Raw genomic sequence first — 15,394 nt, forward strand, 5'->3', positions numbered from 1 at the left:
AAAAAAAAAAAAAAAACCATACCAAGTTTGAAGTATTAATGAGATTCTACTCCTTAACTTATTAAGCTTGACACTTTATTAAAACTTAATGCCCACATGGGACCAAGATCAGGAATATTCATGCAGTTAACGAGTAGTCCGGTAATGAGTTGCTTTCTATGAATGTGGGTAATGCATGTAATTATGTAGTGATTATCTATAAGCCTAGAGTACACAATAAACTAGGGATATCAAAACCTAACTATTAGTGTTATTTCTCACATGAGTAGCACTCCGATCACCCATCTTACTCCTTCCATGCATGTGGTAAGTTAAAAGTAGAGACACTAAATGAAGGTGGTGGAGGAAAGCCACAATCATTATTTTGATTAAACTAAACTGCTTTGTCGAGCAACACAAACAAGGTTGCATCATAAACTCCACATATAAAAACAAACAAGGTTGCATCATAAACTCCACATATAAAAACAAAAATACCATAGGATTCCCTAATCCATCCATATCATTTTATAAAGGTAAGAAAAAGTAAAAATTAGGAGTAAACAGACTTGTAGTTGTGTTGTATCTATCGACAACACAACATGAAATGTTTCTCTGTTTTGCCTTGGGAGCATGTGTAACCCACAAATGACGTCGGTGATAGATACACTAAATTTAATAGGAAAAGTCCAACTGCAGCACCTATGCCATCACATTATATGATCTCTACAATTGCCAAATTTTCCTAGTACCTTTAAAAAAAAAATAGTTCATGTAAAAACTAAATCACCAGGGAGTTCACTCTAAACCAATACAGCCAAAAAGGAGAAAATGTTCTTTCTTTCTCTCACTTGGTATTTTCCCCTCCAACATATTTCATTACAATGAAGTTAATAGTCTTAATTAACAACCAGAGAAAGATAATGGTTAGTTTATTTTAAGTAAGCACATTCAAATGGCGTTGGAACTCAAACATGTGTAGCAACAATTTCGGTTAACCAAAATGAGAAGTAAAAATTTTTATAATCGTTCGTCTCAAAAGGATCAGATTGCTTGAACTATCTACTAAGGAAATAAAGATCATCAAAATCAAATTTTAAGCAAAAATGATTGGACTGACCTTGCTGGAATCGCCCCATATCCCTACAGTATAGGAATCTTCGATCGATATCAAGCACGATTGCAAAGTGCTTATCAAGCACTAATTACTGCCCTTGATCGCAACCTCGCAAGCTCACCACGTAAACTCATCGTCTACAATTGATTCTCGTGGATTAGGATGGTCTTGCGTGGTAGTAGTTATGATATCCCTCATTTTCTCGTGTTTTTAAGTGTTTATTTTACTAATTATTTTATTGGTTCTTTTATTTCAAATTGGTTATTATTATTTTGGCTATGGTATTTTCTTGCATCACTGCTTGAGTCATGTAATTTAATTTATTCTGTTTTTTCTTGTTAATAATTATTGTCTATTGTTTATTGGCTTTTTATTTCAAATTATTTTTATTGTTGGTTTTTACTATTTTATTTTATTATTACTAAGTTGTTGTATTTTTATTTGTCTTTTTGTTTATTTTAGGTTAATTAACTCTATATTTAATCTCTCATCATTAGATTAGATTGAAAACCCTAGGATGAAGGGCCTAGATTAAATACCCAAACCCTTCCCTTTTCCCCCAGTTTCCCTCTCTCTCCTCCCTCTCCCTCAATTCATGCGTGAAGCCTTACTAGTAGCCCCCCTCCTTGCGCAGCCCAGCTCTACCACGACCTAGCCAGATCACCACCACCCATCGACACAGCTCACGCTGACAACCTCCCCCCATGCCGATCTTCATCCCTGTAAGCCTCTCTCCTCCTATGGTAGCCAACTCGAAACCCACTAGTTTCTCTCCCTCTCACTGCCACCAACCCTACCGTGTGCCATCTTGTAACATCACCGACCACCGCACCAAATTTCCCTCACACCAACGAGCACCTCCAGCCCGAACCTAGCCCCTCGGCAGCTCCCTTTCTCCCTCAATGGGGGTTCTCCACCCAACGCCACCGTGGTGCAGCCCTACGCCACCACATCACCTCCCAGCAACCTTCGGCAACCCCAGCCACTGAACCCAACCAACCCTTTCCCTGATCTACCCCTCATGCAACCTCTCTCACTCCCTCATGGGTTCTCTCTCACATGGCTTTAGCATCGTCGTGAGCTAGCCTTGCTACCACATCGGACGACCCACGACCTCCCCTGGCCTCCTAGCACCTCCCCATTCCCTCACGCCCGTAGTAGCTAATTGAGTTGAAATATTGCATATTTTAGCTATTTAAAACTAATGTATTTTAAATTCTTCGTGACATTATTATTAGTTTTAGATGAAAAAATGGTTTATAAGAATAAATACGAGTTGTGATTTTTAGATGATTGATATCATGTTTATGATTAATTTTACAACTATGACATAATTATGCAATAATTCTTGACATGCACAATATATTTTTAATATTCTAATCTTACTTTTTATTTTTTTTATTTATTTTTATTTGTTTTGCTTTTAAATAAAGATCTTTCCAGTGAATTCCTACTCTTTCATACTGATAATTTACATATCTAATTGCAGGGCATTGCTTGTGCACACGGACATCAATTATCCACTTTCCGCATCCTTTCAAAACAAGGCAATTTGCTAATAGACACAATCAATTATGTGGGACCATGAAAAGAACAAAAGAATTCAAATCAAGCATATGAGTGAATTTGCAAATTTCATGCGTCCTCACACCTTGCTCTAGATGGGAGTGGACCCCACAGACTACATCATTAATTCCACATCTTCAAGTGCACATGCACATTCATCACCATACCTTGCTCTTCATGTTATATCAAGGGTCCACTTCAAAATTTGCAATTCATGTGTACAAAAGGAAAGCAAATTCACATGGACTATTAAAGATGTTATGCATCTTGGCAAGAAGAAGATGCATCTTCACAACACGTGGGGACATTGGTATTTTCTATTGAAAAAAGATGAAATGGTGGGAAACATATGGACCCAATTTTATTATTTCTTTTAGACAATAGAATTGCATCTTCACAAGAGGAAAATGCATGCACTACTCAAGTCATTTGGTGAGGTTGGAGGAAAGTGGTCTGATTGGGATGGGCATGATGATTAAAAAAAAAAAAAAAGAGAAATCATTGAGAAGAAGGAAGTTCTATGCAAAAGCACCCACCGTGACTCACCTTGACATTTCTTTCCAAAAACACAACATGTTCACTTCAAGTGGTCTTCCATCAATGAATTTAATTCCATTCACTTTGATTCCAAGTGAACCCCACGACTAGATCCCACGGAAGAAAGACTTCACTTTGATTCAATGAATTTATCATTCACATGGCACGGTTTGTCTTCAATCTCACATAACTTGTCTTCAAGTGCACATACATATTTATTCTCTTCATGTTACATCAAGCTGGATCCCACGGAAGAAATGAAGGGAAAGCTGGAGCATTTGAGCTGCATAACATATGGGAGAGGCTGGAAGTGATTGAATAAAAAAAACAAGAAATCATGGAGGAGAAGAAGTTGTTGGCTGAAACGTGGATGAGTTGGAGAGAAGAGGGAAAGTGGTTCGGTTGGGATGTGCATGATGATTGAATGGCTAAAACGTGGATGAGCTGGAAGAAGGGGCTGAAACGTGATCCCATGGAAGAAATGAAGAGAACCGGTGCATGATTAAAGTGATGAGGCAATGGTGCATTTAAAGGGGCTGAAACATTGGAACCAGGAGGAATTTGTTTTTCATTAAGTATGCTGTCTTAATTTCTTGTAAGTGTGTTAGTCAGTTTCATGGAGTAAAGAGTTGTTCTAGAGTTTTTCATTAAGTGTGCTGCCTTAATTTCTTGCAAGGAGGAGTCGGTTGAGAGTTTTTGTTTTTGATTTTTCTGAAACATGATACGTGGGGAGTAGAGGGAGTTGAGCTTTTCATTCGTGAAGTGAGTTTTTAGTCGGTTTGGATTTATTTTTCAGAAAGTGAACGGGAGAGTTTTAAGAAAGAAAGATTAGGTTGGTTCTTGGAGGAGTTGTACATGGAAGGGAATGATTCATTGGAGGTCGGTTGGTTCAAGTAGAGGAGTTGTTCTAGAGTTTTCATAAAAGGTTTGGAGATTAATTTTCAAGAGTGATACGTGAGAAGTTGGTTCTTTTCTGCTTTGGATTTCAACTGAATGGTGAAGAGGAGTTTTCATCCAGACTTTTCATTCTCTATTTTTATTTAACTTCAGTTTAAAGTTTATGGAATAATTTTGAGATTTTTGGCTTAGAAGTTTGGGCAATTTATTTGTTGTTTACTTATTTCGTGTTATTTATTTTTCTCACTTCTTTAAACTTTCATTTAATAGTGATTACAATTGTTATGGATTAATTTTGAGAATTTGTGATTTGAATACAAGGATGAATTCTAGAATCTTGGTTTTGGGACTTTTCAATTTTCATTTTGTATTTTATCAATTACTTTCTAATCTAGTTTAATCTTAGCTTAGTTTTATTAATTTCTTAGTTCAATTGCATATTATATTGATTAAAGTTTAAATAGGACTTAAATAATTTCAGTTTCATTGTTTAATTTTTAGATTAATTAAGATTGTTCAGTTTAGTTGACTCTTTGATTGATAATTTCAATTTATTAGTCTTTTACATTTCATTTTGACACTCAAAAATCTAGAAATATGAATCTAGTCCATGACTAGTGCCTTTTTTTTTATTCTTGTTGCACTCTTCTATCCATTACACATACCATCATTTTTATTTTTCTCTTTATGAATATTTCCACTATTTTAAATGAGTTTGATTTTAAGTAACTTTCCCTGAAGAGACGATCTAGGAATTTATTCATAATTATTACACGACATCCTCCTGCACTTGGAATAGCCTTTGTGCTACTCATTTTTAAGTGAATCAGTAGCCTGGAGTAGCTACCCTGAACCCTCCCTCTACACACATGGGATCTCTAGATCCATCACTATGCGCCACCACCAATGGCCTCCAGCCACCACCACCAGCTCCACAACACTCCCTTAGCTCCTCCATTCCCAACCTTGACCTCCCACTCCCCCTCAATTTTCCCTATCTTCAGACTAGCACTTGGAAAAACACTGTCCACTATTACTCCACCACTTTCAGCGCCACCCATAATCTTGTGCACCCTTGATCTTCCAGAGTTGCATTTCCATTGTTGTAAGTAATTTTTCAAAGAGTTTTCTTGAGATTTACATATATTTTTATACCAACGTATTTTTGTGTCTGATTGGTTGTTATAGGCCTTAGGTCCATGAAGTGTTGGGAAAAATAATGTAGTTGTTGTCTAATGTTAGGCCTTGGGCCGGATTGGAGGACAGGTTTACTTATGGAGTTGGTTTGTGAAATTTAGTGCTTTGTGATTGTTTTATTGATTTATTTTATTTGATATGTGTTATGCCATGCCACCCAATATACTGTCTACATGCATTTGCATATTTATTTATTATGTTTGCTTGGTGCTTTGTCTATGGTGTGTTTTGTCAAGTGTCATGATTGAAAACTAGGTTTCCATGTTGAGAAATGATATTTGGTGCGTACATATCACGACTCCAAGTCGGGATGAAGCATTATCTTAATAGAGCTCCTCTAGTCATTTGGGAGTATATAAAACTGAATTACATCCTCTGGGTTGTCGCTGGGCAACAATGGGATTGAACAAGATGGAACCACTCTCGTGCCAACTCTGTGGCTTCTCTGCTGATGGGTGCTAGAGGATGCTTGGTCATGAACGTGTTGGGCATGGAGTTGGGTATCGTTCATTACCAAGTCACACACACAATCATTATCCGTGGTGTGACAAAGGGAGCCAGGGTGTGCAAATTAGTCCCTAGGGGAGAGATCATGGTGCATGCAAGATAAATGGATACATTGGGCCATTTTTTGGGAAAATGATGGATTTTGATAAATGGATATGTGAGCCATTTTCTGGGAAAATGGTAGATTTATGTTTTGGCCATTTTTTGAGAAAATGGTTGATGGTATTTAATGGACGTGTTTTGGGTCAAATGGATTTTTGGCGTGTGTTGGAAAAATATATCATTTTTGGAAAAATGATAGTTTTGTTTCTTGCATGTTTTATCATGTGGATGTATACATGTTGGCTGTATTAGTATGTTTTTATCTCTTGGATTGTTTGGTTGATTTCTCACAGAGATTCATAATCTCATCGTGATATTCCTACCCTACGGTTCTGTCTTATGGAATTATAGATTTTGATGTAGAGGATGATGTTGAGCCTAAGGGATTAGCTCCGCCGAAGGAGTGACTCATGGATGCTTGTTGATCATGGGATTTGTTTCTCCTTTTGGATTATGTATTTTGGCTTTTCATTTTATTTCGCTGGATAACTGTATAACCTATTTGAGGATCTTTTACTTTCGTGGTTTTGTTTTTAAATTATGGTGAATGAGAAGGGTGAGAGGGTTTTATCGGTGTAGGTTTTTGTATAGAAGCATTCACAAGAATCGCAGTGGCTGGTGCGAGAAGGTGGTGGTCAATGGTGGTGGTCAACTACTTAGGGCATGGGTTCTCTGGAATCTCGTGAGAGGAGGCCGTCTTTTTCGTGAATGAAAAAGAAGCAGCTAGAGAGGATAGGGAAAGACGTGGGAAGAATAGTTTGTGATTAATAAATATACCTTATTGGGGCGACAATAGCTACCTCAATAAACCTAATGAATAAAAATCACTTTGCAGTGACACATTCTTGCCGCAATAGACTTAAAAGCGCCATAATATAGCAATTCTGTCCATAGCTTTTATGACCACAAATATTTTCGCGGGAAAAGCTTATTTTTCATGGCAAAATGTTGAGATGTTGCAAGTTTAGTGTCTGAACTGGAAAAATTGGGCTTTTGTGGCCAGATTGTTGTCGTTGGAAAAAAATGTGGCCACAAAAGCCACTGGCCAGATGTTGGTCTACAAAAACCACCTTAATTAAAAAAAACCATGTAAGAAGGCATTTTTTATGTCTAACTAACGAATATACTAGTTTCAAATGAAAGCCACAGTTTGACTTGCACAGGGTTTAGTGATAGGAGAAAAAAGTAATCAATGACATCAACTTGATGGAGGCCTTTAGCAATCATGCTTTTAAGATGATTGAAAGAACCATTGGCTTTAAGTTTGGCTTTAAAGACTTATTTACATACAATGATATGCCTATCGAAAGTGTGGAGCACGAGGGTCCAAATATTTCTTTTATGGAGAGCCATTAATTCTTTGTGCATGGCACGATTACAATGGGCATGTTTTAACACAAAATCAAAACTCTTAGGCTATGTTTGGGAATACAACTATTTTTAGATATTTTTAGACTACTTCATTACTATTTTCATATTTCTTACTACTATTTATAAACTACTTCACTACTATTTACATATATTATGATATATTCTTAGTATCTAAACGGGCTTTTAAGCTCTTGGGGAATAGTAATGACATTACAGAGTTTGGCATATTTTGAATTTGGTTTGTGGATAATCATGGCTTTGGATCGAGTAAGTATGGGGTGATAAGTTGCGAAGGGCATTGGGTTTATATTGATAGAATACTCTATCGGTAGAGTAGAGTGGAGTTACAAATATTCAAGTTGACCAATTGAAGGTAAGGTGGGTGAGGGGGCCATGGTTTCAACAAGTGTAATGTTGTGTTCAGATAGTAAAATGGGCTCATTAGATGTGTCATTGGGGAAAATTGATATATATGAGTTCAATGGGAGTGAATTGATACCTACTGTTGGCGGGAACAAAAGAGGCACGGGAGGGAGTTGTGTCATTAGATGGCATAGCCACGAGTGCACAAGAAGTTAATAGTGGATTAGGGGTTGGTGTCATGGCCAGGTAATGAAGTATGTGGAATGGACTAGGGCATCATATAGGGTATATGCGAATCACTAAGGACCAATGTCACTGAGTGAGGATGGAGGAAATTGTTAAACTCGGTCCACACATGTTGGAAAATATTAAGATATAATATAAATAATAACATATAAATCTTCAACCTATCAATATAAACTTTGTAACAACTATTGATTTCACATAAAAAATAATGCAATTTGAAAAAATTGAAAGTGTGTGAGGTTCTGTAGCAGGATAGTGGAGGTTTACCAGGTGTATGAAAGTATAGGTCTCTCATAAAAAACACCATGTTGAGAAATATACATACGCCTTGTGGGAGGATACATAGGCCTTGTAGAACAACACTATCATCACAAGGGGAAATATAATTTTGATGATATTGTTGTACATATTATTTGAGAGTGGAAACTTCAAGTGGGAGAAAGATAGACACTTGAAGTGAGTCTTATAACATTTATTGCTACTTGTATTTATTGTTCAAACAATACTAAAATCACAATAAATGTAGACCTAATATTTGTGTCACACTTATTGTCTTGATTGTAGACCTTGTTGAACCCAAGGTTTCAAGTTTCATGTGATTATAAATCTACACATGGATTTTGATGATAACAAATGAATTCAAAGAATAAAGGAGTTTCAAGCTCAAGTTGTTCACACAATGGAATCAAGCACATCAAAGAACCAAGCATGAGCAAGAAGGAAATAAGTTCACATTAAAGTCATAGAGTAATGTTATAAATCTCTTAAAATTCGAAATTACGATTAATGCTCAAAATTAATATTTTATCATAAAGCATTAAAATACATTTTCCACATGTGCATGAATATTTTTGAAAATTAAATTTGAAAATTTTGAAAGATGATTGATTGTCATCTTTTACATGTGCATGCCTTGATTAAAGGGTTGAACTTTGAAAATATTAAAGATGATTGATTGTCATCTTTCACATGTGCATGTTTTATTTGAATATTTTCAAAAGTAATTGATGTTTTTTTTAGACTTATACAAAAGGTAGATGATTTTGTTTCAAAAATTTGAAAAGTAAAGTGTGTTCATTTTGTCATATACAAAAAGTAAAATATTAGGTTTGAATTTTTTGAAAATGAAAGTGTGCTCCTTTTGTCATATGCAAAAAGTAAAAGATTAGGTTTGAATTTTTTGAAAAGGAAAGTGTGCTCATTTTGTCATATGCCAAAAGTAAAAGATTAGGTTTGATTTTTTTTGAAAAAAATGAATGATGTTGTCTTTGACAATTGAAAAAGAAGAACCTTTTATTTGAATTTTTTGAAAAAGTGAATGATGTTGTCTTTGACATGTGAATCTTTTTAAATTTGAATATGAAGTCTCATATGCCTATAAATAGATCATTTGAGAGCTTCACATTTACAACACCAAGAGCATACAACATTCATTCAAAGCTTTCATTCTCTCTTCTCTAAGTATTGAGCCTTAATCCTTGTTCATTTTGAGAGATATAGTTTGCGCTGTATTGTTCTTATTTCACTCATTGAGGAGTGTTTTCTGATAACCTACCCACTATCAGCTCTTGTATCAGAAAAAGGGTGTGTATAACCCTTATGTGTGTAGAAAGTATTCTACACGGGGAATAGTTGAATCACCACGTGTAAGGTGATTGCAAGTGTAGAGGGTGTTCTACACGGATCCTTTGTAGCGGTGTTGTTCAAAGGTGTAATAGGTTTCTATCTCCACCTGAAGGAGGTTGAATAGTGAATTTGGAAATCCTCAAGGGGTAGCTTGAGGCCAGGACGTAGGCAGTGGGGCCGAACCTCGTTAACATACTGAGTTTGTTTCTCTATTACCCTTACTCTTTATATTTATTGTTATTTCATATTTTGTTTATATTTTATATTATATATTTGATTTATAATTGTTATTTTTTTTAATACAACTCAATTCACCCCCCTCTTGTGTTAGTCATCTGGGCAACAATTGGTATCAGAGCTAAGAGCTCTATTATAAGACTAACTATCTTTTCAGTTAAGATCTTATGGCTAACATTTCAGCTTCGTTTGGTGAAGGTCAATCTAGCAGTCGGCCTCCACTCTTTTGTGGAAATAATTACTCATTCTGGAAGGTTAGAATGAGAATATTCCTTCAAGGTCAAGGTCGAGAAATCTGGAAATGTATTGTAAATGGATCTTATATTCCAACAAAAGTGGTTGATGGAGTAAAGGTCAAAAAGGACGAAGAAGAGTTTGATCGTGAAGACGATAGACTTTATACTTTGAATTTAACTGCTATGAATTTATTATTTAATACTCTCAATGGAAATGAGTTTAATAGAATAATGACTTGTGCTACGGCAAAAGAAATTTGGGATAACTTGGAAGTTACTTATGAAGGAACTTCGCAAGTCAAGGAATCAAAAATTTATATTCTTACTCATGAATATGAAATGTTTAAGAGGAATGATGATGAATCTATTTCTAGTATGCACACTCGTTTTACTAACATCATAAACAGCTTGACAGCTTTTGGCAAAGTTTATTCCAAGGTGGAGATAGTAAGAAAAATTCTCAACTCTCTACCAAAACGCTGGGAATCAAAAGTGACAGTGATTCTTGAAGCTAGAGACCTCAAGAAGCTCGAAGTCAATGAACTCATTGGGTCACTTATCACCCATGAGTACACATTGAAAAGAGGAGAAGAAGAAGGAAAGCCAAAGAAGAGCTTAGCACTTAAAGCTTTTCCTCATGAAAGTGAAAGTGATGAAGATGAGGAAAATGAAGATAAAGATGAAGAAGTTGCGATGATAACAAGAAGAATTCAGAGGTTCTTGAAGAAAAATAGAACTCCTCTAAGGAAATCTTTCAAAAAGTTTTCCAAGAAAGATTCAGATAAAAATGACACTTTAATTTGTTATAAATGCAATAAACATGGTCATATCAAACCAGATTGTCCTCTGCTAAAGAAAGATCGAAACAAGGGCAAGAAAGCAATGAAAGCTACATAGGCTGATGATTCAAGTAGTTCAAATAGTGAAGCAAGCAATGGAGAATCAGCAAATCTTTGTCTTATAGCTAAAAATAACATTGAGGTAACAAATCTTGATAATATTGAAGATCCTTCATATGAAGAGTTACAAAATGTTTTAGAAGAGGTATATGAGGAATTTGAAAAATTGGGTATCAAGTATACTGCTTTGAAAAAGAAAAATTCTTCTTTAACAAACGAAATCGAAATTTTAAGAAAAGAAAGTATCATTTTGAAAGATGAAAATCTTGAATTGAATAAGAAGAAAACCGATTTAGAAAATATTGGTGAAAACTTTACGAATGGAAAAATAAATTTTGAAAAACTTCTTGGTAGTCAAAGATGTGTTTTTGATAAGGCAGGTTTGGGATATATGCCAAAACAAAAATACAAACCTTATAAAAATTTCTTTGATAATCATTCTACATCAAAGACTAATATTCAAAATTCTTGTCATAAAAATAATTTTGTCAAAAAAGGATATTATTATAATCATTCAAGTTTTTCATATATGTCACATGCTATTTGCAATTTTTGTAATAGAAATGGTCATAATTATCATACTTGTCCTATTAGAAGAAATCATACAATGACTATTAGGGCCATATGGGTACCTAAAAATCTTGTTTCTTCTAATACTAATAAATAAAGGACCCAAAGAACTTGGGTACCAAGAAAAATCATTTTAATTGTTTTTATAGGTATGCATGAAGTCTTCCACAAGCAAAAACAAATGGTTTTTAGATAGTGGATGTTCAAGACACATGACGGGAGACAAGACTAAGTTCTTTGATCTTAGATCTAAAGAAGAAGGACACGTGACATTTGGAGACAACTCGAAAGGGAAGATCGTGGGAATAGGTAAAATTGGTAATGAATCTTCTCTCATAATTGAAGATGTTCTACTTGTTGAAGGTCTAAAACATAATCTTTTGAGCATAAGTCAATTATGTGATAAAGATTTACAGTTACTTTCAAAATGGATAAGTGCATTATTTTGAATGATCATGATTGTAATATTTGTTTTATTGCTTTTAGAAGCAATAATGTTTATACAATTGATTTTGAAGAAATTACCTCACAAGATGCTATTTGCTTTTAAGTTCAAAATGAAACTAGTTGATTATGGCATAGAAGATTAGGTCATGCCAACATGGAACTTATTTCCAAACTTTCAAAAAATGATCTTGTGAGAGGTTTACCAAAAACAAATTTTCTTAAAGACAAAATTTGTGATGCATGTCAATTTGGTAAACAAACAAAAACTTCTTTTAAAACTAAGAAACATATTTCCACTACTAGACCATTGCAACTGATACACATGGATCTTTTTGGACCAAATAGAGTTGCAAGTCTAGGAGGAAAATATTATGCATTTGTTATTGTTGATGATTTCTCTAGATATACTTGGGTCATCTTTCTTGCTCATAAAGATGAGGCACATAATGTCTTTACCAAGTTATGCAAGAGAATTCAAAATGAAAAGGGCTATACTATTTCAAGTATCCGAAGTGATAGGGAAAAAGAGTTTGTTAATAAAAATATTGAAATATTTTGTGATGAAAACGGTTTTGTGCATAATTTTTCTGCTCCTCGAACTCCTCAACAAAATGGGGTAGTAGAGAGGAAAAATAGATCTCTTCAAGAGATGGCAAGAACAATGTTCAATGAGAACAACTTGCTTAGTTATTTTTGGGCCGAAGCGGTAAGTACTGCATGTTATGTTATAAATAGAGTTATGCTAAGGTCTAAATTAGATAAAACCCCCTATGAGCTTTGGAATGAGAAAAAGCCCAACATTGGTTACTTTCATGTATTTGGATGCAAATGTTTTATTTTGAATGACAGGGATAATTTAGGCAAGTTTGATGCAAAATCTGATGAAGGTATCTTTCTCGGGTATTCTACTAATAGTAAAGCTTATAGAGTATTCAATAAAAAGACTTTGACTGTACAAGAATCTATGCATGTAGTATTTGATGAATCTAATTCTCCACTCTCCAAGAAATCTATTGATGAAGAAACAGGAGGTATAAATAACACGGAAAGTCTCAATTTCAACAAAGAGAAAACAATAGAGGAAGTTCAACATGGAACCATCAGGAAAGATCATCAAAATTTAATACAAGATGCAACCAAACAGTAGAAATTTGTGAAAGATCATCCAGTGGAACAAATTTTGGGAGAACCTTCACAAGGTGTAAGTACTCGATCATCTCTTAGAAATATTTGCAATCATACTGCTTTTCTATCTCAAATTGAACCCAAAAATATTGATGACGCACTTCTTGATGAATCTTGGATTCTAGCTATGCAAGAAGAGTTGAATCAATTTGAAAGAAATGATGTTTGGACACTTGTTCCTAGACCCAAAAATCATACTATTATTGGAACAAAATGGGTTTTTAGAAACAAGAAAGATGAGTCCGGAGTCATTACTGGAAATAAGGCTCGACTTGTAGCCCAAGGTTTTAATCAAGAAGAAGGAATCGATTATGATGAGACATATGCACCTGTCGCAAGATTAGAATCTATTCGAATGCTACTTGCATATGCTTGTTATAAAGATTTCAAACTTTTTCAAATGGATGTTAAAAGTACTTTCTTAAATGGTTTTATAAATGAAGAGGTATATGTTGAGCAACCTCCAGGTTTTGAAAATCATATTTCCTCAAATCATGTTTTCAAACTCACAAAAGCACTATATGGACTTAAACAAGCTCCTAGAGCTTGGTATGAAAGACTTAGTGGTTTCTTGATTGAAAAAAGGTTTTTCAAGAGGAAAAATCGACACAACTCTTTTCATTAAATATGAAAATGATGATATTCTTTTGATTCAGATTTATGTTGATGATATAATATTCGGTGCTACTAATAAAAATATGTGTCAAGTTTTTGCTAAGACTATGCAGGAAGAATTTGAGATGAGCATGATGGGAGAACTTACATTCTTTCTCAAATTGCAAATTAAGCAAGCAAAAAGTGGGACATTCATCAATCAATCAAAATATATTAAGGAATTACTGAAGAAGTTTGGGATGGAAAATGCTAAGAAAATTGGAACACCAATGAGCCCATCAACTAAACTTGATAAAGATGAATCCGGCAAGCCAGTTGACTCGAAAATATATCGAGATATGATTGGTAGTTTATTATATTTAACAGCCAGTAGACCAAATATTATGTTTAGTGTGTGCTTATGTGCACGCTTTCAATCATCTCCAAAAGAATCACATTTAATTGCAGTTAAACGCATTCTTAGATATCTTAGTGGTACAATTAACCTAGGGTTATGGTACCCTAAGCACATATCTTTCGATCTAATCAGTTACACAGATGCAGATTATGCTGGCTGTAAAATAGATCGAAAAAGCACTAGTGGAGCATGTCATTTCTTAGGTCATGCACTAGTTTCCTGGTTTAGTAAAAAATAAAATTCTGTTGCACTATCTACTGCTGAGGCAGAATATGTTGTTGCGGGTAGTTGTTGTGCTCAAGTTCTCTACATGAAGCAACAACTTGAAGATTTTAAACTCATGTATAATCACATTCCAATCAAATGTGATAATACAAGTGTTATAAATCTTTCAAAGAACCCGATACAACATTCAAGAACTAAGCATATTGAAATAAGGTATCATTTTCTTCGAGATCACGTGCAGAAAGGCGATATAATATTAGAGTTCACAAACACACACGATCAGTTAGCAGATATTTTCACAAAACCTTTACCAGAAGATAGATTATGTATGATCAGAAGAGAAATAGGTATAATGCATGCTATGAATATCTCTTAAAAGATAAACCAGAGTCAATAAAAATAGAGATAGATTTTTTTAAATACTTTTACATAAACTTGAGATTCTTAGCCTCATGTTTGAGACGTTCATTCTCTTCATACAATATCATGTCATTCTTATCCATGGGAACCGGCAAGCGGAATGAAGAATCTAATAAAGATTTCAACTGTTTATTCTTCTGCCGAATGATTCCTTCCCTTGTGTGAGACTCTTGAACAATTCGTTGAAGTACAACAATTTGTTCTTTGAGCTTTTCAACTTCGTGATTTTTGGCTTGTAGCCGCTGAGAAAAAGCAACAATAGAGGAAGAGTAGCGAGTCCAAGACTCACCAAGTCATAAAATAGCATCAGAATCTGACTTATTAGTCAGATTATTATTTTCTTGCTGCAACATGGCACCAATGGCAGCTGCAGAAAGGACAAGAGGTTGAGATGCAGAATGCCTCATGGATGGATCTAAAGAAATGTTAGAAGAATGAACCATTGAGAAAAGAATAGAAGGCTTAAAATGAGAATGTTGAAGGAATGCAGATGAGTTATAGATATGAGAAGAAAACTTGATGCAGATTAGATGAACTTCAGGACTGATTTTATATACATAGCATAAAGAATAAGACAAACTATTGTCTCTTCAAATCTTATTTAGTCAAAAGAAATACAAGATATGCTGGACACACATTGTCAAAAGTTTTCTTA

This window comes from Carya illinoinensis, chromosome 7, assembly GCF_018687715.1.
Source record: "Carya illinoinensis cultivar Pawnee chromosome 7, C.illinoinensisPawnee_v1, whole genome shotgun sequence".
Classification (NCBI taxonomy): Eukaryota; Viridiplantae; Streptophyta; class Magnoliopsida; order Fagales; family Juglandaceae; genus Carya; species Carya illinoinensis.